Source organism: Triturus cristatus, chromosome 12 (assembly GCF_964204655.1).
Source record: "Triturus cristatus chromosome 12, aTriCri1.1, whole genome shotgun sequence".
In the NCBI taxonomy this organism is placed as follows: Eukaryota; Metazoa; Chordata; class Amphibia; order Caudata; family Salamandridae; genus Triturus; species Triturus cristatus.
The window spans coordinates 615,243,427-615,269,414 of NC_140595.1; positions in this window are offsets into that span (position 1 = coordinate 615,243,427).

The following is a 25,988-nucleotide window of genomic DNA, read 5'->3' on the forward strand; positions in this document are numbered from 1 at the left end:
GCCATGTTGGAGCATAGATACTGCCTTTTTGGATGTAAGAGAAAGGCTAGATTTGCTAATTGCAGCTCTGTCTTGGCAGGGGTCCCTAAAAAGATGTATTTCCAACTAAATCTTTGATGTGCTGTGATGCCCTCAAATTTTAACACATCAGTCCCAATAAAACAAGAATTATCAATATGTTACTGTATATACAGTACATATTTTATGTAATTAAAGACCTTGAATTTGTTAACATTTGTAAACTCTCTTTGCTTTAGTACATTTTTAAATTGTAATTAAAATTTACGGTATTATGTATTGGCATAGCCAAGAGATTTTGGCTCCAAAAGACTGAGCCATAGTGTTTTCCAATGCTTGTACGATGCATGTGACTTGAGCCACATTTAGGTGTCCGGGTGAGTTTTGCTTGTGGGAGGGTGTTCATAATAGGGCATGACTGAGAGCTCTGAAGTTGAGGCTGAAGACCGTGTGAGTCAGTGAGCCATTACAGTGTTCAGATTTGTTAGACCTGGCATCCTTGGCGTGGTTTTCCCTGACTTTTTGCCTCTACCTCCTGTGTTTTTGATGATGTGCTGGATTTCGTTTTTGCTGGCTTAGATGCTTTGGGCACTTTGCCACTGCTGATCAGTGTCAAAGTGCAAGTGCTCCCTGTATAAATTGACATTGTGATTGGTTCTCCCTGATTAACATATTTGTTTTACCAGTAGGTCCTTAGTAAAGTGCACTACCTGTGCCAGGGGTGGTAAATCTAGTGAGCATGCAGCACTGATTGTGCCACCCACATGAGTAGCCCAGAAAAGTTGTCTTAGGCCTGCCACCGCAGTGCCTGGTTTGTTAACTGCCATTTTGACCCGGCCAGTGTACCCACTTGCCAGGCCTTACCCTTCCCTTTTCTTACACATAGGACACCCCTATGGTATGCCCAAGGTACCCCTCTGGGAAGGGTGCAGTGTATGTAAAAAGTAGGACATGTACTGGTGTGTGTACCATGTCCTGATAGTGAAATACTGCCAAATTGGTTTTTCACTAGCGAAAGGCTAACTTGCCCATAGGACAGAATGGGGTATGCTCTGTAACACATTTACAAGCATATCTTCCCATAGGAGTAGGATAGAAAATGGAGTCTGGTATCCCTGAACTCAGAATTTGATAACACATCTTTTAAAAAGGATGTTTTTTAAATTCTGTGTTTGAAAATAGCACTTTTAGAAGGTGGCTATTTTCTTGTTTAACCTTTTTGTGTGCCTCTGACTGGTTGTGGATTGACTGTCTGGCTTTGGAGTGAGAGGGGCTGGGGTGGCTCTAGGAGTTTGGGTGAGGCAGCCTGGGCTGAATAAGCCAATCTGCATGTGGAGTGGTGGGAGGAGTAGTACCCGTCCCTGACTAGGGCTGTGCCTGCCTTCCACAAAAGACTGGCTCTGCCTTCCACAAAAGACTGGCTCCACCTCCTGCGGTGCGTCTGAAGAGCATAGCCTACCTTGACCTGGCCTGCAGTTTGCTGTTTCTGCTGAGGAGAGGACAAAAGGGACTTTGCTGTGTGCTGTGTCCCCCTCCTGCTTGAAGAAAGACTTTGCTGTGTGCCGTGTCCATCTGTAACCTGAAGAGAAAGTCTCCAAGGGCCTGAGAAGAGCTGGCCTCCTGTTGTGGGAACTCAGGAACATCAAAGATCCCCCTCCATCATCTCAGCGACGATATGTGTGTGTGCTTTTTGCAGCCTGAGACTGTCGTGTGGTCCGCTGTGTCCGTGTGCCTGAAGCGCACTATGACCACACTGAGCCCTGCAACGTAATCGTCATCCTGCTGCTAAATCACCACCCCGGACCGAGCCATCATCTGATGAGGAGCTACAAGTGCCTGTCACCGACGCCGACCCGAGCCGTGAAGTGCAAAAGGATTTCTGCGAGCCAGCATCCGAAGAGGAGCTGTGAGTGAACGTCACCGCCGCCGGCCCGAGTATCTGCCCAAGATCAAGGAGAAGAGAAGGAGCGCCGTAACCCGTTCGGCTACAGTGCTTCACCTGGCAACCGGAGTCCCCACAGCGAGGGAACAGCTGCTACCGTCCGAGCTGCCCAGCAGGACGTCAGACGTGAGGGAGGAGGAGAGCAAGGAAACCCTCCAGGTAACGCTCGGACTCCTGTCAAGAGCCGCTGCGTGTGTCGCCGCCTGGGGTGGGTTGTGAGTCTGAAGAACTGCTCCGCTCCTCCTCGCATAGCGAAGCCTCCGCTTCGAGCACCCTTGTCGACTCGTACTTGCCCTGAAGAGCATGGCAGCACCGGGGCCTGTATTTGCGCACTACAACTTGATCATTCAATCTTTGGGAGCATAACATTGCACACGCTGACTGCGGAGTCAGCCCATCAAGTGGTGAGAAACCACGACCACAAGCGCACAGTGAAACAGTGCCAAAGTGAACTGGGTAGTGACATTTTTCCTTTTTAATCCTACAAAGAAATACGAACCTGCAAGTTATTTTTCATAACATCTTGAAAAGTCAATTAACCTGATTACGCATATGTCGGGTTTTTGTCGTTTTGGTCTTGTCAAGTTAGATAAAGATAACTTTATTTTTCTAAACCTGTGTTGTGTCCATTTGTGGTGTTATCACTGTGTTACTGTGAGGGTTGGTACAAATACTTTACACATTGCCTTTGGGATAAGCCTGTCAGCTCGTGCCAAGCTACCAAGGGGGTGAGCAGGGGTTATCTAGAGTGTGTTTCCCCCTAACCCTGACTAGAAGCAAGGGTCCCTATTTGGTCAAGGTACCTACCTCTGCCAACTAGAGACCCCCATTTCTAACATTGGTGGCCAGCGGTGAGGAGTTGACCTTGTATTTGTACTTGACCCACAGTGATTGGTGTACATCACTAGTTTAGCGCAGACCAATATGCAACCACATAGTGCGTTTTGTTTTTGGTTCTATTTTTGAGTGACCCTTAAAAGCATCTATGCATCATGTCTCAGAAGAGTAAAGCAGCAAGTGAGGTTGCAGAATTGGAATTTGATATTGAGGCATTGCTTACCTACAAAGTAGATCAACTGAAGAAATTTTGCAAAGATTTTGGATGTCCCATGGGGAGCAGCGTTAAGAAGGAGGAGCTGCAGAAGGTCTTAAGGGCCTGGTGGGAGGCCAAAGAGGCTGAGGAGACAGATGATGCAAATGTGGAGGAGGATGCGCAAGGGGATGGTTTCATATCGCAGGATCTGCCTGTGGGCAGATCAGCCTCCAGGGCTGACAGCAACCATTCCAGTAGGGGCTTCTCACCAGAGGAGTTACAGGAAAATCGAAGGGTCAGAGAGCATGAGCTGGACGTTTTGAAGCTCAAGGCTCAGGCAGATCAAAAAAAGTTGCTTATTGTGAGCGAAAAGAGAGCAGAGGAGAGCTAGAACGCTCTCGCTTTGGAAGATAAAAAAATGCTTTTGGCTCATGAGTTGAGCATGAGTGAACTGGATATTAAGGCCAAACAAGTGGAGTCCAGTTCACATGGTGGCAGCGCACAGCCAGTGCAAGCGGGTAAGGTGTATATACCCAAGGATTTAGTGCAGAATTACCAGAGAGGTGAGGATATTTATGCATGGTTTAAGTCCTATGAGATTGCACTAAGGATGAATGAGGTGCCTGAGAAGAACTGGAGGGCTGGCCTATGAAAACACTTTGAGGCTAATGGGACGTCTTACCACCCTTAGAGCAGGCGGGTACCCTGACCTATGCCAATATGAAGGAGGCCCTATGCCTCGGGTATGAGCTCACCCCAGAACAGTACAGACAAAATTTCAAGAAGCATGATTCAAGTGCTTGCGTTGAGTGTGTGAATTTGTACACGCGTGCACTACACGGTTGGATAAAGGGCAGCAAGGTAACTGATTATAAGGGGTTTTAATTAGTTGGGAGCACTTGAGTAGTCTGTGTGTTCCAGAGCTGCACAAGCATCTTTTGGAGAGTAAGCTAACTGATCCCAGTGAACTTGCTAAGGAAGCGGACCGCTGGGCCAGCACCAGGGTCCACAAGGCAATGGTGGGTACCACAGCCAAAGGTGGGCCGGGTCCCCAGCAGAAGGGTGGGGAAGACAATGGTAACCAAAAGGAATTCTCTAAAGGGCCCCAAAACAGTTCCCAGGAGAAGGAGTCCCAACCCCCCAAGCCTAAGATGACCTGGCCCTCTAAGGGCAGGCATGACAACAGGGGTCCCCCGCATGTTATTCCTGTAGGGAGGCTGCCACCTTGCCCCTAAGTGCCCCAAGAAACCCCCAGCACCCACTGGTGCTCCGTCACCAGGTTTAGTGAGTGTGGCATTGGGGGCCAGGCTCATTTGGAGATGTTGGGTCTGCCTGAGTGGGTCTGTGTGACCACTCAGTCAATGGGGGGATAATCAAGAGGACCTAGAGCCTGAAACAGTGGCCCTGGGGCCTGCCAGAAAGAGGAGGGGCAGGGGGCATGGGAAACCAGCCCCCAAAGTTTCCATGGTCCAGGAGGAGGCAGAACCTGAGGGGGATGCAATGGAACCTACAGGGGAACAAGTGGCCCAACTGGGAGACCTGCCTGAGCTGACCCATTAGCAGAAGGAAGGGGTCCCTCCAGGAAGGAGTTCTGCAAGGCGCAGATGGATTGCCCTTCTCTCATTGGTATGCGGCAACAGGCCGCAGACCAGGCAGCAGGTGATCACTCCGGATCACAACTCATTTACTGGGAAGATGGATTACTCTACGGTGAGCCTACGGTTGCTGAGCCCGGTGCAGCCCGTGTGCTGGTGGCACTCGAGCGCTTCATGCCCTTCCTACTGGGTCTGGCTCATGACGTGCCTCTCGCAGGACATTTGAGGCTTGTCACCCACTTTAATTGGCCCCAAATGAGGCAGCACATCGCTACGCACTGTAGGACTTGCCACACTTGCCAGGCAAGTGGAAAAAGTGGAGGGAAGTGTAAGGCTCCCCTCCAACCCTTCCCTGTGGTGAGCACCCTTTTTGAGCGGGTGGGCATCGACATTGTGGGGCCACTGGAACCCAAGACAGCCTTAGGCAACAAGTTTATCTTGGTCTTGGTGGACCATGCCACCCGGTACCCGGAAGCTGTCCCTCTCAGGAAAATCACAGCCCCCGTGGTGGGCGGTGCATTGATGGGGATCTTTTCCCATGTGGGGTTTCCCAGAGAGGTGGTCTCCGACCGGAGGTACCAACTTCATTTCGAATTACATGTCATCTTTGTGGGAGGAGTGGGGCGTAACTTACAAATTCACCACTCCTTACCATCCTCAAGAGAATGGGTTGGTTGAGAGGTTCAACCGAACCCTGAAAGGCATGATCAAGGGTCTTTCGGGACCCATGAGACGGAAGCGGACGTCTTTTTGCCATGCCTGTTGTTTGTCTACAGGGAGGTACCCCAGAAGTCCTTAGGGTTCAGTCCCTTTGAACTACTGTACGGTCACCCTGTGAGAGGACCTCTGAGTCTAGTGAAGGAGGGTTGGGAGAAGTCTCCTGGTAAGACCCCACAGGATGTGTTCATTTATTTGCTGGCCTTCAGGAACCAGCCTCACTGCTTCAGGAAACTCGCTTAGGCGAACCTGGAAGCTAGCCAGGAAGAAATGAAAAGGTGGTATGACCAGAATGCCACTCTGGTCGAATTTCAACCTGGGCAGAAAGTGTGAGTGATGGCACGAGTGGAGCTCTGTGCGCTCCAGGACAAGTGGACTGGTCCATATGAAGTGGTGGAGTGCAAGAGTGAAGTGAATGAATGAATATTGATTTTGTAAAGCGCGAACTTAGCCCAAAGGCATCAAGGCGCTGACTGCAGAGCATCAGGATGCGGTGAAAGAGGAAACATGCTCAAACTGACGTATCTAGGAAAAGCCAGGTCTTTAAGGCTTTACAAAAACGCGGAAGGGACACCTGACTAGAAAGTTCATCTGGGAGGGAAATCCACAATTTGGGCGCAGCTATAGAGAAGGCCCTGCCACCCCATTTAGCCTTCCTAGACCTAGGAACTGTCAGTAAGTTTTTGTCCGAGGACCGGAGCGGCCTGCTAGGAACATAGTGATGGACCATCAACTGAGCCAGAGCCATAATAGGCTTCATGAGTCAGGCATAGGATCTTAAAAAGAATCCTACGGTCCATCGGCAGCCAGTGCAGTAGCTTAATCGAGGCCATGACTGAATGATGTCTAGGAAGGTTCAGTACCACCCTGGCCGCAGCATTCTGCACCATCTGCAGGCGACGAACAAGGCCTTTGTTAATGTCCAGATAAAGGGCGTTACAATAGTCCAATCTGGACGTTACTAAGGCAATGACGGCCTGCTTGCGTGCTTCGAAGGAGAGGTAGTGAGAGATTGTTCTGAGGATCCTAATGATCCCGAAGCAGGTGGAGACAGTCCTATTGACCTGAAGGTCAAGAGAGAGAGAGTTGTCCACAATCACCCCTAAGTTCTTCCCATGAGATACTGGACAGGGACAAACACCAAATGTGTCCGGCCATCCGTCACTGGACCAGATATCCTGTTTACTCCCAAAAATCAGGACCTCGGTCTTCTCTCCATTCAGTTTAAAAAAATTCTCCACAGAATCTAACAGAGTCAGAGACCCATCACGTTATACTGCATTATCACAAAAAAACATATTATAAGACTAAACCTAAAAATCATAGCCAAAATATTATCTTACATATGTTTCGACTTACCAAATCAATTCAACTAATGAAAGTAGAATAATAAAGTTCACAAAGGATAAGTGCCTTCAATCTCCAGTGGGATGATCTCCGCCTAACAATATAAAATGAAGAACATGTACCAATTACTAGAAACGAAAGAGTTACATTCAAAATGATAGCAATCTAAAATTATATGTTGTGCATTGTTGTCTAAAATTATCTCACTATAAAAAAAAAAGGTCTACACCATGATACCTAGGTATATATATTTTTAAAAAGAGCGCAAAACACAGGGAGCAAAGAGTATAATAAAGTCGTTGTAAATCTAAACCTATTACGGCCAGAAGTTGAAGATATAGGATCTAAACTGGCATGAACTCTTGACTAAAAACATGGTCAGTTCAACTCAGTTAGTAAATGTTGAAGTGGGCTTCACAAAGTAATATTAACCCAGACCATACTTCGTAGTTTAAGATGCACACTCGCCTAAGAACTAAAACCCAGTAAAACGGCATTGAGTTGCTGCAAGGTACATTAAATAATATTGACCCACTTAGCACGTTCTGTTAACAACCCTCAGAGCCATCGATAACAGTTACAGAGGTTAAGCGCCCAAGCGCGCTGAAGGGAAGACTTTGAAACACCCCTCAAAGCCTCACCTTAATACGTTGTCACCTCTGCCTCCCAGCCAGCACTATCCGTGGGTAGAGAGACTCGACACCATATTACGGGCTTTAAATACCCCAAACAATTGAACGATAGCAGCTACACCTGTGCATTCTAGCAACTAGAGTGCTCGACACACCAAGTCCAGAAAGCAAACACCATCCATATTGGAAAGGCTGAATACTTTGAATAGCGAAAGCGGACTTTAACTTATTGGTCGCCATTTTTAAGTGGTTTTCTACAAGCTAGTTTTTTCCTTTAACATGTTTAGCCACTATAGGTGAAAGCGCTTGAAGAAACTGCTTAAAAGAGAAACGAGAGCGGAATAATACAAACCCCCATTCCATCCAATAATTAATAATAAAAAAGTCTATATTTTGTAACCCATCTGTTTACCAACTTTATCTGTGGCAATAATGGGTAATACTGGCGGACTTTAACTTATCGGTCGCCATTTTTGAGTTGTTTCCCACACACTTGTTTTTATCTTTAACTTGTTTATCCACCATAAGTGAACGCAATTGAAGAAACTGTTTAGAAGAGAAATGAGAGCAGAATAATAAAAAGTAAGAAGTTGTGCACTGGCAGAGTGCACCCAGAACTGGTTTGGACTGGGTTCAGGACCCCTCACACATAGAGAACAAAGACATTTGGGGTATAAATATTAGAGCTGAAACCCCTGTACTTTAGACTACTTTGTGATTAAGATGAACCTCCTGCCAAAAAATTACAGCTGAAGAGACTGAGGAGAAGCACTGCCCTTGCTGTGTGTCTGGGGTTGGCCTGCAGTTTGCTGTTTCTGCTTAGTAGAGGACAAAAGAGACTTTGCTGTGTTCTGTGTCCCCCTCCTGCTTGAAGAAGGACTTTGCTGTGTGCTGTGTCCATCTGTAACCTGCAGAAAGTCTCCAAGGGCCTGGCCTCCTGTTGTGGGAACTCAGGAACATCAAAGATCCCCCCCATCGTCTCAGCGACGCTGTGTGCATGTGCTCTTTGCAGCCTGAGACTGTTGTGTTGGCCACTGTGTCCGTGTGCCTGAAGCGCACTATGACCGCACTGAGCCCTGCAGCATAATTGTCATCCCGCTGCTAAATCACCATCCCGGCCCAAGCCGTCATCTGACGAGGAGCTGCGAGCGCCTGTCACCGCCGCCGGCCCGAGCCGTGAAGTGCGAGCCAGCATCCGAAGGAGAGCTGTGACTGAATGTAACCGCTGCCGGCCCGAGTATCTGCCCAAGTTCAAGGAGAAGAGAAGGAGCGCCGTAACCCAATCGGCTACAACGTGTCGCCTGGCAACCAGAGTCCCCCCAGTGAGGGAACAGCTTCTACCGTCCAATCCGCCAGCAGGACGTCAGACGCGAGGGAGGAGAAGAGCAAGGCAACCCCCCAGGTAACGCTCGGAATCCAGTCCAGAGTCGCTGTGTGTGTCGCCGCCTGGAGCGGGTTGTGAGTCTGAAGAACTGCTCCGGTACTCCTCGCATAGCAAAGCCTCTGCTTCAAGCACCCTTGTCGAACCGTACTTGCCCTGAAGAGCGTGGCTGCACCGGGGCCCGTATTTGCACACTACAACTTGATCATTCAATCTTTGGGGGCATAACTTTGCACACGCTGACCACAGAGTCAGCCCATCACGTGGTGAGAGCAACGACCATGAGCGCACCGTGAAACGGTGCTGAAGCGAACTGGGTAGTGAGATTTTTTTTTTAATCCTACAAAGAAATACGAACCTGCAAGTTATTTTTCATAACATCTTAAAAAGTCAATTAACCTGATTACGCATATGTTGGATTTTGTCATTTTGGTCTTGTCAAGATAGATAAAGATACCTTTATTTTTCAAAACATTTATAAGTTTCAATTTTAATTATTTACAACAAAATTATTGGTGTTGTTCATTTATAGAAAAGGGATACTAAGCACTTGCAAAGCGAATAGGTTTGGCTTGATTTAGTCATATGTTTATGGTTGTGTAATATGTGTGGTGCAATAGTAGGAAACTCACAAAGAAGAACCTAAATACTGGTCAGGCAGCATGCTATGTAAAGCACAGGATTGTGGTTCCCATGATTTAAGCCATGCCCTTAATTACTAAAACAGCTCTCCTTTTAGAGACCTTCCACTTCTTTCTTCCCACTTAAAGAACTGCAGTCCAGAGTAAGCTTTTGCCTACAGACAGCTACACGCTGTGATGGTGTAGAACTGTGGAGTCCTTGAAATCAAATTCAAAACTTGTGGAACAGAAACCAGGAGCAACCGCTCTGCTGTTCTTCAGTGCTCACTCTGCAGCGACCCAGGGAGGGCGGAGCGCAGCTAGCGTTAAGTGTCAGAAAGGGGAGTTGTGCACTTCAGTGAAAGAAAGGCAAGGGCCTGACCTACACTGTGACTTTAGGTCCTGGGGCTACTAAGCCCATTCAAAAGTGGAGCTGCAATTTGTGTTGCCTTGTGACTTATATCTAGATGTTGTGCAGGTCATTTACTCTGTGGTGAAGCAGATCCAAATATCCTCAGCTTCTGTGGGAGTCAAGTGCAAAGGGAGAAGCAAGCCAAAGGACAGCAGCGTGAGCATAGGGGATGCGGAAGCAACATTAAGGGTAGGAGGGCTGAATCACGAAGGACAGGGTAGGGAAAGAAACATGAGCTTGGGGAGAAGTAACACAGAAGGTGCGGCAGAAGCAAAATGTGAGGGCACAGGTGGAAAGAAGCAATGGGGAGAGAGAATTGTGGAGGTGGGAGTAAATGTTAACGGGTGATAGAGCATGGGGGAGAGTCTAGAGAAGCATATGGGCAGGAGAAAGAGCGCATCACGGAGCACAGAGGGGAGAAGAGGAGCATCACAAGGGAGACAGCTGAAAAACATTTCTTGTGGAGTGCTTAAACAAAAAGAAAAAAGTAGCGGCTGAAAATTGAGCAGTGGAAGGACATATGTAATGTGTTCATGGTCCAAGCAAGGGACAAACACAAGAAACTAGAGGAGGAATTAAAGCCCACACAAGCTAATGAATAAAAAGTTAGCAAATGAGAGTAACAATAAAGCCAAACAATGGTAAGCCATGGGGAGTCTCGAAGCCCACTATAAATTAACAATAGGTCTTGCAACAGACAACACACATACCTCTTTGTTTTGATAGTTGTGCAGTCAAGAGAGCAGCCTCTACTCTCCTGCTCTGTGTCAGCACATTTGGCTAACAGCCCACCCGAGGGGTATGAGGAGGGACATGATTAACCTCCTGCAGCTTGATTGCTGGACTGTTCCCAGTCCTCCAACTGCCCGTCTAGTAGATGTTTTGGAGAAAAACAGCATGTCTCTTTCTTTCTTCTTTTTGCTGAGATAAATAAAAACATAAGCAGACATCTGACTTCTTCATATTACCTTTTCAAAGCACAGTTACAATGTTGCTTTTTTAATCTTTGAAGTATGTTTGTTGGTTACTGTGTTACTCTGCCCACCCTAATACACTTGAAAAAAAGATCTTTAACAATATGAACCATTTTTAGGCAGTCCTCCCTTCCTTGTTTAGATGTAGCATTCTTTTTAAAGATTTTTTTTAATAAAGTTCTAGCATCAAAGGGTGAGCTTGGATAATCCAAGAAACAATGGGGTAAATTTATCAATGCAATGGCTGGACCAAATTCTCAAAAGGTTATGCAAAGCAGTGCAAAGTGTTGATAAACATTTACATCCTAGCAGAAAATTGTTGTTGAGCTACAAAGTAGCCTGGACAGTAATGCAAATAGTGATATGTGCTACTTTGCCATCCAATCAAAAAGCTGGTATAGAAGCTAAACTCTATAGGGTAGAAAGAAGCACAAGAAGAGAAAGGAAAGTCATTAAATAAGAAGCAAACAATTCTGAGTTACAAGATAGCCAATCAATGGAAAACAATGGGTGGCCCAAAGGCTGCTGTGAATATTGGTAATGTCCACAATAAGGGTCTAACTGTTATCCCATCCACTCTATTGCAAGTACATTATGTGCTAATGCACCTGTAATATGGCGGACATGATATCTGTCATGTTTGTGACGGAGTACCCCTCTGCCAAACTCTAAAGGAGACCCTACGTTTCTGAAAAGACCGACCTAAAATGAGTTGTTGTAGAGGATACTGAACTGGAATATGGCACTCCATATGACATAGCGTCATCTGGTAACCATGCAGAAACAACTTCATTTTTCCAATGATCGTTTCTCCATCCCTTATACCTGCCTGTGTCCATTTGTTAGTACCATATGCTGGCCACCTAGCTGACACGTTGTTCAGTAACTAATTATATATTTTTTTTAATTAAAAAAACCTCTTCATTAGAGATCTGGGGGTTTATTATCCTGTTCCCTTTCTCCCTCAGGAGGTGTCTGTACAGTGCATGTCTATGCAGCACATTCCAGAATTGAATAGTGAGAGATGTACACCTACTTTACTACTATACCTGTGTAAAAGGTAATGATGGTAAAACAGCACAGCAAAAATTTAGCTAAAAATCCAATTGTTTACTGCAAGATGTTCTTTTATATGCCACAACATTTTATAATTGGTGCTTCACTATCCTGGGGGGCGGGCGGTCTAGTAAAGATTCACAATGATGAGCGTATTAATTTTCTGCTCCTTAGACTAATCCACAAATTCTTGCATCACTCAGGCTTCCCCCACTGGAGCCGTGGGCCGGGCCCCATATCCCAGGGTTGTTGCTCAGATAGCATGGCAAACAGCTACTAGAAGACTTCAAATATAGAAGGAAAACTATGAGGGGAAACTTTATAGATCAGCTGGGTGGGCTCCTGTTAGCAGTTATGCAGGAAATATGTGCTTTCCTCAGATTCAAGGGAACTTTAAAACCTGTGGTTTCCAGAATTCATATCCTTGTCCTGTCTTGGAGATTTTGCTGGTGCTTCCATCCCTTGAGGTGTAGGCATCATATGAATCCTTATTATTTGACAGGACTCGACTCATGCTTATCCTTGTGCTCCAGCTTTAACGTACACTTTAGTACACTCATTGTGGGGGGTCAGGGAGAGGTGGGTTATGGGGTGCAGAGTTGCGCATGCGGGGAACTCTGATTCGGTCTGTTTTGTCGATATATTGGGTTTGTCCTAGTGATATAGTGTGCTAAATAAAAGGGCTTCACCTCTGTGCTTGGGGCACTAGAAGCTGTTCCACCAAACCTTTTGCACTTCCCTGTTTGTGTCTTTGGTGTGATGGGAAGGAGCAGGGCTGTTTTTGTTCAGAGGCCAGCCACGCTCTGATTCATTCAGCTATGGACTGAGCTATGAACAGTGGAGTAGCGGGGGGGGGGGGGTGGGGATGGGGGGTCGGTCTGCCCCGAGCAGCACGAGTTTTGGAGGCGATGCCTCCCCGCTCTTACCTGCGCCCGTCGTGGGGCGGCACCTAGGAAATTGCTATCACCCCCCCCCCCCCCCCCCAGCTTTTACACACGGCTGCAGGCCGCAAATGCAGGGGCCGCCACGGGTGGCCATAGGTCTAGATACGCCACTGGCTATGAACACAAAAAAACACCTTGCTGCCTCATTTACTTACCATTATCGGTGTGGGTGACTGAGCCAAACTGGTTCTGCCCAGGGTAGTATCTGTACAGCAGGAATAAGTGGTCCCAGCAGAACAACTTCTGAGAACACACACAGTTAAACACCAGCAGGTATACATTTTCACACACTTAGAAATCCGTGTTCAATATTATTTCATCATATTACACATCCTAAGATGTTCACAATCCAGCAAAACATCTGGAAATTATTTGCAACAGTAGTGCCCCATTCAAAGGGTGGGGAAGAGGGGGAGGTTGTGTGCATCAGGTGAGGGTTGGGAAGTGAGAGGGAAGGTAGTGACAATTATAAGCATCAAAATACTATTTACAAACGGGGATGCTTATCCAACCTAACAATTGAGTATCAGCAATACAATAGCCATTGTTAATAATACACAGGCAGAGTGAAAAAGCACTGTTGACCAAACTGGCATCAACATGTGACAAAGTCGACGTTTCGACCCGACTAGAACGTAGGAGGAACGGATGCACTCGACCATTAAGAATCCCAGCACCTGTGGGGCTATTCAAGTATGTGACTGCGCGTATGTAAAGTAATCCCAAAACCCTTGCTGTTATTTTTGGCCCATTGTAACTTTGAAGTGAGAATATTCTGAATAGAGAAAACTATTATTAAGTGCCATCCTTCCGTTCTCTGGTTTAGGAGCCTACCGGCCCAGCAACATTTTGACTACCCAATAAAGGGTGGCCCACGGTGCCCCATACACAGTCCTGAGGAAGACCCCGTGTAAGGACTAAGGCAACCTATGTTCTAGTGGGGTCGAAACGTCGACTTTGTCACATGTTGATGCCAGTTTGGTCAACAGTGCGCTGGGACTACTTCTTCCTACTGTACTGTCTATTACCCAGGTCCTAGTGGCTTAATTGGGTCATACCCTTTATTTGTAATCAAGGTAGTATCTGAACAAAGGCTGTGCCATTTCCATTCCTAACAGCTTTAATTTATGTTCCTAATATGGTATCATGCACATCCTTGGAATGTCTAACCAAATCTATGCAGTCAATGCTCATCTGCTTGCCTAGGTATTTGGAGTCATAGTCAAGCATTTTTAAACTAAAAGAGATACTCTTTTTTATCTAATTTCTGCAAAAGGCAATTTTGGATTCTCATGTTGCTCAAACTATCCCAGTTTTCTTTCCCAGCTGCACTTCAATGGGTTGGGAGTTCGTGCACAATCTTTATGTCACACTAACTCTCAATAATATTCATTATCCTTTATCAACATGTTTATTTTTCCTATAATAACACGTCTATCACGATGTGTAAATATGATTATATCAATTGTATCTATAGGTGCGTCACTACTGAAATATTGGGGGATGAATATACATTTAAAAAAAAAGAAATAAAATAAAAACCTTAATTCACAGTAAAGATAGAAAGCCTGAGTTTGTAAATATTTATCCATGCATGTACATATGGGATTTTACCTAGTACAATTTTATTCCTCCTAATTATTTTCTATATGAGTATCATGTTAAAATCTCTTCTTTGCGGTTATGTAGCAACATATTTATATATTTTCCTCCCATATCAGAGGGAAAAAGTTTAGTAATCTATCCAAACCTCAGCAAACCACCACTCTATGACTCATCATTGTCCTTTTCCAAAATATCCCCTACCTCCACTACCTCTTTACTACAATGAACCACCAAATAACCCTTTCCAACCTTCCCCCATCCACCCTTTACCCAACATTCAGCTGACAGCCTCTCTGGCACCTCCCAAACCTTTTCACTACTATGAACACCCAAATAATCCTTTCTAAACTCTTCCCTCCTCTGTCCATCCTTTGCACTATTTATCCAACTAACATTTCCACCACTCCCAATAACAATTTATACTTCCCTCTACTAATCCAGCACTAATCCACCATTAGGTTTAGGAGTAGCATGCCACTCGCCGAAAATCACTTCAAGCCTCCTCAGTGATAGTAAGAGCTATGCAATACAATTACAAGTGCAATCATTATAATCATGAAATCTAGACACACATTGTTGTCTCTTGCCACAAGGTGGCAGACGTTTCTAAGTTTTAACATAAAGGGCTGCATACTGCTTCGCAACGTTTGCATTCTGAAGAAATAATGGCGGTATTTCTCAGTAAATGTTAGCATATCCATAGCTTCTACATCGTGCTTTGATTTTAAATAGAAAATAAAACATTAAAAAGTGCAAAAAGGGTTCATGGTGCTTTATTGAGAGAGTCACGTTTCTAATGTAAAATCATCACAGTTAAAAAAAAAAAAAAGCATGGGTGTACAAATTCACTTCTCTTAGAACCGTAATCATTCTTGGAAACTGAAGATGGCAGCAGAAAGCTTTTACCGTTTTCACTTTTTTTTTAGCTTGATCATTATTTAACGTTGAAGAATTGAGTGCCCAGCAATGTTATGGGAATTGATTTAAAAATGTACCTCTATGTATTTTATGTTTGCGCTAAACAGCTTAAACTATAGAAAACTATTTCCAAGTGGATAAACCTGTCCTACTAATGGCAAAATTTAGTTCGATGACAAATAAACATTCTCAACTTTTTTTTAACAAAATCCTACCTATGGACTAGACTCCACTGGTTACATTTCCCCCACTGTAGAGATAGCATGGTCGAGGATATTCTAGTGGCTGTTTCTTGTTTAAAGAATGAAGGTGCAGATCAGAACTAAGCAAGAGCTGGATGCCATTAAGGTCGATTAATACATGTACAAGCTGTGAGGAGAGACACCAGACTTGCTTTCATGCACCATGCTACCGTGTGTCACACGATCAGTGCTTAATTTGAGCCTGTGGTTTTCCGGTGCTCGGCACTGGCACTTATTTGTCAACACCGACCCTTAAGACACCTTCCACACGGAGGCGCTGTTTGTGTAATTTAGAGATGGGCAGAACAACTGTTGTTTATTAATTCAGTATACATTAAAAACAACTAACTCCTGCCGCCCAAGCCGTTCTTATTGCTTTGGGGGCCTTAAATAGTCTGAATTGTCACACTCACAGCAGTGTGATCCTGTGGAGTTGTGCAGCTACTGTAATTGGCAGCCCTGGCATGGCCAATGGGTAGTGAAAGCTGCAGTGAACATGGTCACAGGGTAAGAAGCCAATATCCCACAGTGAAACACCGGGGGCGTTGGAAACCCTTCTGTAGAGTGGGTATCCAATCTATCTCTTTTTTTGAAGATCTACACAGCTGATTTGCATTATGGGATTTTAAATCTCCCAAGGACATCCACAGCAGACTGAGAATATATATATTTTGTATTTTCCTTTTTTGGAAGGGAAGGAGGGGAAAGGTAGAAATGCCACACAAGCAATGCTCGCTGCAGATTTTCAGGGCCTCAGGCAAGAAATATTTAGGGTCCCTGTTCGAATTTTACTGCTAGGTTTATGCTAATTGAAGCCCATATGATGCCACAAAAACTTTCCAAAATGGGGTTCAAAGAAAAACAGATAAAATATTCGGTGTGATTTTTCGCAGGGCCCCTCTAAAATCCTTAAAACACCACTGGGCTAATAGAATTGTTTTATAATTATAAAAGGTTTATATTCTTAATGTCCCTTCTCTCTTCTGACACACATCACATAATCCCATGTCCTTTATTATCATTTTTAAATACGATTGCATTTTAGGAGCATTCATTCTCCTACTCTGAGTGGATCTATCTGAATACTTATCTAACATGATATAAAAGTCTCCTCTCATTATCGGTGGCGTGTGCTTAAGCAATTTCTCTACCAACTTGGCGAGGGGCATGCTATCATCTATATTGGGCATGTAGTATGCTGTTACAGGTATACTGCTGTAGATATTCGTATTTTCGCTACCACCCATCTTCCAGAATCTCCAGATAATATTTCTATAATTCTGTTGAAGAATTAGCTCTAATCTCTATTGCCAACCCTTTAGAATAGCGTGACTCGTCTGCACATGCAAACTGCTGTAACCATTTTTGAGACCTGAGCGTTCCAAGATAGAACTAGTGTTGAGCAATCTCTTCTCTAATTTATATCTATCATTTCTGTTGGCCATTGGCCCCTCCTCTTCCACTCTTTTTAAAATGTGACGGGCCTCTTTTTGAATCTTGTTGGTCACCTGGTTGATTTTAAAATCTTTTTTTCACTCTTTTGCTCCCCGCTCAGTGCCCCGTCTTCTTTCCACCCCCTCCCTAGTGAACCCTCCCATATTTCTTGTTATGCTCTGTTATGTGAATTTGGAGAGCGTGGCTGATCACCCTAGAGGGTATCTAGGCGCCGAGGAGGGCAGACCTGAGGGGGGGGGGGGGGGGTTAGGAGATCATGCCTGTTTCATCTGGAAGAGCCGTGTCTTGAGATTCCTTTGGAAATCCACGAGGGATGGTGAAGTTCTGAGGTGTTGCGGTCGGTCGTTTCAGATCTTGGCTGAGAGGTATGAAAAGGAGCATCCTCCGCTTCTGGTCTTCTTGATGTGAGGGATGTGTGCTCTTGCTTGGGATGCAAGTGTCTCGTAGGTTGGTTGAAGCTGAGGTGGTGGTTGGGGTAATCTGGACGGGTGTTGTGGAGAACTTTGTAGGCATGGGTGAGTAGCTTGAACTGACATCTTTCCTGGACTGGGAGCCAGCAGAGATTGTTTGTTGAGGTTTGAAAAGATATGGTTATTTTGCTGGATGTTCAGGTGAAGTCTGGTGGCGGTGCTCTGGGTCGTTTGGAGTCGGCGTAAGACATGGGTTGGGATTCTAATGTAGATGGCATTTCCTTAATAAAGTCTACTTGTGATAAGAGCCTTGATGAATGTTTGTCTGGTGTTCAGTGGGATCCACTTGAAAATTTTGTGCAGCATTTGCAGGATGTGGAAGCATGCTGAGGGGACACCGTTGAGCTGTCTTCTGAAGAGAGGTTGGTGTCCGGGATGAACCCGAGGTTCTTGGCATGATCCGCAGGGGTTGGTGGGGGGCCAAATTCAGAGGGCCACCAAGAGGTGTTCCAGGGCGAGTGTATTATTATTATTATTAAAGTTTATATAGCGCCTGAATCACACCCGAAGGGGTATCTCTGCGCTCGTGGACAGACGTGAAAGTACTGGCACTATGAGAAGCGTCTAGAACAGAAATGTTTTCAGGGACTTTCTAAACTGAAGATGGTCCGGACACTGCCTCAGTGTAATAGGGAGCAAATTCCAGTGCCAGGGAGCGAGATACGAGAAAGCTTTCCCCCCTGTCCTAGACTTGTTAATCCGGGGAACTTTGAGAAGGGATTTGGAGCTAAGTCAAAGGTCTATGTAAGGTGTATGTAAGATTAGGTCTTCTGTTTTGTCTGTGTTGAGCTGGAGGCAGTTGTTTTTCATCCAAGCAGCAACATTGCTCATGCAGTTGGTGAAGTTTGCTTTGGCAGTGCTGGTTGAGTCGGTTGAGACTGCCCTCATCGCCGCCACCGATGACATCAGGATCCTGCTGGACAACGGTGAGACCGCAGCCCTCATCCTTCTGGACCTCTCCGCCGCCTTCGACACTGTCTGCCACCGCACACTACGCACATGCCTCCACACCGTAGGGATCCGAGACAAGGCTCTGGAATGAACCACCTCTACCTCTGTGGCAGAACCCAGAGCGTCCGGCTCCCCCCATTCCGATCCGAAGCCTCCGAGATCATCTGCGGCGTACCCCAGGGATTTTCCCTCAGCCCGACACTGTTCAACATTTACATGGCCCGCTCGCACACGTCACCTGACAGCATGATCTCCTACGCCGACGACACTCAACTGATCCTCTCCCTCACCAAGGACCCTATCACCGCCAAAGCCAACCTCCATGAAGGAATGAAGGCCGCCACCGACTGGATGAAGATCAGCCGACTGAAGCTGAACACAGACAAAACGGAGGTGCTTATCCTCGGCTCCAACCCTTCGGCCTGGGATGACTCCTGGTGGCTGACGGCACTGGGGGGGCCCGACACCCACCGACCATGCACGCAACCTGGGAATCATCCTTGACTCAATGCTCTCCATGACCAAGCAAGTCAACGCCGTCTCCTCCTCCTGCTTCAACACCCTCCGCATGCTCCGCAAGATCTACAGGTGGATCCCGACAGATACAAGAAGAACAGTCACCCAGGCCCTCGTCGGCAGCAGACTCGACTACGGAAACACCCTCTATGCGGGAGTCCCATCCAAGCTCATCAAACGACTGCAACGCATCCAAAACACCTCGGCAGGACTGATCCTCGATGTACCATGCCATGGCCACGTCACCCCCCACCTGAGAAACTTGCACTGGCTCCCCGTCAACAAGAGGATATCCTTCAAGCATCTCATCCACGCACACAAGGCACTCCACAAAACTGGCCCAGCCTACCTCAACAGACGACTTTTCTTCTACATCCCCAACGCCAGCTCCGCTCCGCCGACCTCGCACTCGCCACCGTCCCACGCATCCGAAGAACAACCACCGGCGGGAGATCCTTTTCCCACCTCGCCGCCAAGACCTGGAACACCCTCCCACTGAGCCTACGACAGACCCAAGACCTGCTGACCTTCAGGAGGCTACTCAAGACCTGGCTGTTCAATCAGTAGCGGCCCCCCCCTCCCCTCTCAGCACCTTGAGACCCTCACGGGTATGTAGTGCGCTCTACAAATGTTTGATTGATTGATTGATTGATTGATTGAAGGGAGCGGATGAGCTGTATGCATCAGCACAGGATACTATGTTGATGCCATGGGCTCTGACGATATCTGTGAGGGGCGTCATGTAGACATTGAAGAGTGTTGGGTTGAGCAACGATCCTTGAGGGACTCAGCAGATGAGTTTCTTGGTTTCTGAGCTGTAGGGGGAATTCTAGCTCATTGAGTTCTGTCCTTGAGGAAGGAGGATATACATTTGAGGGCTAGTCCACAGATACCCAAGAGCTGAAGCTTTGTGAAAAGTGACTTGTGGGAGACCGTATCGAAAGCTGTGAAGAGGTCCAGGAGGATGAGTTTGGCTGTTATTTCTCGGTCGAGGATGCTTCTGATGTTCGCAATGAGGGCTGTTTCTGTGCTGTGGTTGGTGCAATAGCCTTATTGAGAGCTGTCTAGGAGTTGATGGAGTACTAGGTGGTCCGCAAGTTGTGTATGGGTGGCTTTCTTCCTGACTTTAGTTTTAAAAGGCAGGAGCCAGATGGGTCCGTAGCTGCTCAGGGTGTTGGGGTCCGCTGTTGGTTTGTTTGATAGGGCATTGATTTACGCATTTTTCCAGCAAGACGGGAAGGTGGCGGTGGTTATTGAGGTGTTGATATCGGTGAGTGTGGGGTAGATGATGGCTTTTCCAAGGTTGTATATGAAATGGGGGCATGGGTCTGAGGAGACTCCTGAGTGGATGGTATTCATCGCTGTTAAGCAGGTGCACAGGCACATTACTCTCTCTCAGACACTCCCTTTCATATGAGCTGTTTAGAATGCAGCGCAGTTTCGGGCTTATCCTTTGGAACAGTAAATCCAGGACATTTGAGCTATGATATTGATGTTTCTGCTTCTATCTTGGATTTCAGTGATACTACCTCCTGCATCCTGTTTGTAAAAAATGCCTTTGGCATATGTACCCTCTGCAGTGGGGCATGAAGTTCCAGTGGGCACAGCATCAGATACATTTCTCCGACATGGTCCATATATTGGATTGGAGGGAACTGCAAAAGACCTGCAGTGGTGGCTCATGGACTGCAATTGCATCAATGGCACACCTCTCAATCTTCCCCAACCAGAGATGATATTGGTGGCAGATGCATCACCGCCAAGCATATTGCAAGTTTCCTCACTGCCACAGTTTTCATGGTGGTGAGCCTGCCATGAAAAGTGTGGCAGTGAGGAAACTAAGGGCCCCCTGTTGCCTCTGTGTCAAGGGATGGATGCACAGGGGCACATGGCGTCCCCTGTCTGCATGCACCCCTGGTTCCTGCATGGCATGAACTTCACAGTCCATGCTGTGCAAGAATGTGCAATGGTTTTCCCATTGTGGTGCTTTGCTAAGGCTCCCATATTAGCCCTAGTATGGCACCACCACGGGCCAGCCACGGCAGGACTGCCCTTCCTGAATTCCAGTAGTAATCCGTCTGGCAGTCTCCGTATGGGTTTGGTGGTCTTGGAGCAGGGCACTGGCGTGGCTGCCCGCTTCATGACCGCCAAACTCATAGTAAGGCCCAAAGTGTCTGATCCTTAGAAAAAGGTAGGATTTATGATGTTGGGACAGCTTGCTCAAGAGGGCAAATTTAGACCCTGGTAAGATTTGGCAAAGGCAACAGATGGCCGCTTATCAAAATATAAATACTACAAATGAATAAATTGTGGCAATCAATGCCACATATGGTGGAAGAGACTAGTAGACTGGAACAGGAGCTGCAGGATGTTACGTTAGAGAAGAGAGAAGTAGCAACATGGCATCGGTTGATCTTAGAAGCAGTGAATGGCTAATTCAACCTGGTCCTAGAAACATGGGGAAAAGGCTTCACAGAGTTGGACCTGAAGTATAAATGGCAAGTATCTATGTGTACTTTGTATACCACTGTAAATTTGCCACTCTTAGGAAGAACCATCTGTTTACTCTTCAAAGGGCTTATTAGTCCCCATCTAAGTTGAAGAAAGTTGGGTAGTATAAAAATGACAAGGGTAACAAATGTGGTACAGAGAGCATGGAAAATTTACACATGTTCATAACGGGGTGGCGGGGAGGGGCAGGGGGTGTTTGAAAACATTTTGTTTTTTAAACACTGACCTGCTCTGCCATCTCTTCTCGTTGCCTCTCTGCTTCTCTGCTTCTCTTCCTGATTCCAAGTCCAGAAGAAACAGGAAGCACACAGGCGCCCCATAGCCAATCACAAAGCTGCAATGCAGTGTTGTGATTGGTCTGAGCACCATGGTATGGCACTCAAATGGGGACAGGGAGCTTGTGCATGTTCTCCACCCAGGCTGTGTATTACTGCCTGGTGAAGAACATGCAAAGTGCGCATGACTGTTTGGCCAGCCCAAGACGACTGGCCAAACCGTAATGCGCACTTAAGTGTATGAACCACTCCTCCTTCCTGTGCCACCAGCCCTGGCCCTCACTAACCCAGCAACGCAGCAACAAAAAATAAAATGATAATAATGTTGTTATTATCATTTTATTTTTCCCTTTGCCACTGCTCTGAGAGAAGTGGGGCGATACTCCTCCGTCTTAGTGGAGGGGCTGTCTCTGGTTCATGGATTGCCTTAAAATAGCACGGTTTTGGCAAAGTGTGGGTAAGACATTATCAGAAATCATGCAACACGAAATCAAGTTAAGCCCCTCTCTGATTATATTTGGCATGCTGGAAAAAGAATACATTATGGACTCCTTATGAACAAATCAGGGCAAGATACTATTCTATTTGATATTGTTGCTGAGTAGAGAAATATGTAGAATTGGATTATGCAGACACAACCAAAATAAGTACATTTGTGGGACAATGTGATGTACGTTCGAGGCCTTGGAATGTTCTTGTGTAAAGAAAGCAAAGTTGTGACAGGTGATAGAGCAATGGGTTGGTAGCTTATAATAGTTGAGATGCTTAATGTCCAATAATTACACCTAAAAGATCGGGGAAAACTAGGACTAAGGGCCTCATTTATGTATTAGCTGCTGGGCTGTTGTCCCGCCAGAGTGACAGAGTAAAGACCTCTGTCACCCTGGTGGAGTTCCTGACCGCCAAATTTATAAATGTTTAAATCACAGGGGTTCCTCTCAATGTAATCTGCTGTTGGGTGCCGGGCTGTATCAGCATAATGCAACCCTGCACCAAACCGTATTCTTTTTATATTTTCAAAAAGAAAATCCCAAAATTAGATTTTCTTTTTGTGGATCAATTCTGTTTATTGCAGATTTTCTTTTTGAACAAAATAAAGGAATGCTTCCCCTGCCATAGGAGTCATCTCTCGTGGCAGGGAGAGCATTATTTGGATTTTCATGTCCCTCACTGCCAGGATTTGCCTGGTGGTGACGGACAGTGATAAAATTACTACATGCCTGATCGGGGAGGTGGTCATGTAGGCATTTCTTAGACAACGCTTACTCTGTCGGGCCGTCTGAGAGGTTTTGGTATGGTCAGGGCTGGACTGGCTGCAGCGGGCACCGGGCGTTTCCCCGGTGGGCCGCTAGGGTGGGGGCCGGTTTGGGCCCCTGGGGGTCTGTTTTTGTTCCCGGGGGTCAGCAATATCGGCCCCCTGTAACAAAATTGGCCAAAAACGGCCCCCACAAACTGCTCGGCTGCACACCCCCTAACCCCAGAGGGGGGCGGCAGAGCAGTTTACAAGGGCCGGTTTCGGATCCCTGTCCGGCCCTGGCTATGGTGGAGTAGTCACCGCCATGGTCAAAGCGAAGTTCCTGCAACATTTAAATCAGGAAGGTGGACGATGTTGGCGGTATGTATACTCTTTCACTGTTGCAACAGGGTATACATACCATAAACACATACATTGGGCCCCAAGTCCTAAATAAGACCCCAAGTAAGACTCGGACGAGCGACTCTATTGATTCTCTAAATAACGACTAAGCCACAACCGAGGCATACAGAGATACAGGTCTGAGATGTTATGAGGTCAAAGAAAAAACTAGGCAACAAGAGTCTCCGAGATAGAGTTAGGCAGAGTGGAAATACACAGAGGTAAGCTAGGTAAAGAGAACGTTTACTTTCCCAGGGGGCCCCTTGAAAGCTAGGGGCCCTATGCAATTACCTATTTTGTGCGTGTCCTAAAACATCTTTGCTGCTCTCTCCTCGCACAGATCTTTTTTTCTTAAGGTTGCCAGGTCAGACACACATATATGGCTGTCATTTAAAGCTATCTCTCGCTCTTATCTGAGCTTAGCATTGCATTTTTAAAATACACTACTCACATTATACATCCCGAGAAGGGCACTTTTAAATGTCCCACCCGATCCCAGCTCCCTTTCTTTAGAAATGCTGTCACTTCGATTCATTTGTTAGCTCAATAGCAGTCTTTCTTTGTGAAAAAAAACACTTGTAATTTACAGTAGATAATGTTACTTTTGAACTTTATTTTCCGATTTTTAAGTAGGAAAGAAGACCATTCCAGTGCACTATTAGTAATATAACATGATCAAAAACCTATTTGATGGAAAACTGTGCTCATAAAACAGTACAGTTTCTTTACTGTATCATAGTGACTTACTAACTGGTTCTCGGGACTGGCACTTATCAAGTGCCCATTTTGGGTTACTGCATTCTCCTTGTCAAAGGGAAGTACGGGCACTAATTCCCCAATCGAGAAGCAGCTGTTAGTAATAGCATTCTTGCATGTGCTTCTTTTGTTAAACTAAAGCGAAAGAATAGGTTCAACAAAGGGTCTAAGTCTTCAACATTATCTAAAATATGACTTCTTTGCTCAAGAAAAATCAGCCTGAGTTGTTAATTCATTTTATCACCTTACAAAAGGGACAACATTCTTTAATAACATACTATTGACTACCCAAGCCTTTCAGGTGGAGTTACCTGCAGAAATGGCGGGTAAAGTGTCATGAATAAGAAATGACTACACATGACCAATGAAATGCAGCACACACGCTCTGGAACAAAGGACACAACCACAGCAAGAATTCTCCCCAGCTTGAATTATAATTCCACTATGAGCTTTAAATAAGGGTGGAAATGAAACTATTTTGTCTTCTTCAAGAAATCCCTTTCTGAGAATAAGAACGTTTTCTACTAAACGCCTCTTCCATTTTGGGTAAACAAACTCTATTTCCCAGATTTCTTTTCTAAAACAAAAAATATTTGCCTGCTAATTACCATTATAACCTTTTTGTAAACATGCAGTCCCCGAATATCAGCTTGTCACATTCATCAACTACTCAAATGTACAAATGTGTCCCCTGGTCTGAATCTGCTTCAAATGTCCAAGCTTTATGATCCCATACCATGGATGCCAACGATGTCTATAATATGCCACTAATGTTCATTGTTATACCAAAGACACCACTGTGCCAAGGCGAGGCACCATAATGGCCCGGATGCTCACAATACATCAGTTATTATTTTGCCAGGGGGAGGGACCAATCTGTTAGGGATAGTCAAGTTAGGTCTGTCATGCTCATAGTATGTCAAAGAGGTATGCCAGGATGCACAACTGGACAGAGAAAGGTCACAATATGTTAGGGGTGTAAGCTAATATGCAAGGGCCACTGTTGTGCCAGGAACAGACACAATTATGCCATAGATGGACCTTGTATGGTGGTGAGTAAAATATATGTTTGATCGTTCTCAGCACTGGGCTTAGTTTCCATGGAGCAACTCTGCCAAATACAAACAGGCCCACAAATTAATGTGCACACATGCATACAAATACAAATATATGTGCGTGAGGCTCAGAAGTGGATCTCAGCTCCGAATCCAGTCAATGTTCTCCTCAGCACCTGGAATAATCATGCACCCAACTCACATGATTTCTGTCTGGCTCTTTCTGGCCAGCACATAAGTGACTCTGCTCTGGCTCCAGCTCCAGCCATGGCTAGCAATCTTCATTAAAGGCTCACTATTTGCCCACAAGGTGTGACTGATAGAGAGGGACCTACTACATGTTTAATCTCCTTGTGTTGCCTGAATGAGAACGGATACAGATGGTCACGTTGTTCAATCTCCTTGTGTTGCCTGAATGGGAATGGATACAGATGGTCAAGTTGTTCAATCTCCTTGTGTTGCCTGAATGGGAATGGATACCGATGGTCAAGTTGTTCAATCTCCTTGTGTTGCCTGAATGAGAACGGATACCGATGGTCAAGTTGTTCAATCTCCTTGTGTTGCCTGAATGAGAACGGATACCGATGGTCAAGTTGTTCAATCTCCTTGTGTTGCCTGAATGAGAACGGATACAGATGGTCAAGTTGTTCAATCTCCTTGTGTTGCCTGAATGAGAACGGATACCGATGGTCAAGTTGTTCAATCTCCTTGTGTTGCCTGAATGAGAACGGATACAGATGGTCAAGTTGTTCAATCTCCTTGTGTTGCCTGAATGAGAACGGATACAGATGGTCAAGTTGTTCAATCTCCTTGTGTTGCCTGAATGAGAACGGATACAGATGGTCAAGTTGTTCAATCTCCTTGTGTTGCCTGAATGAGAACGGATACCGATGGTCAAGTTGTTCAATCTACTTGTGTTGCCTGAAT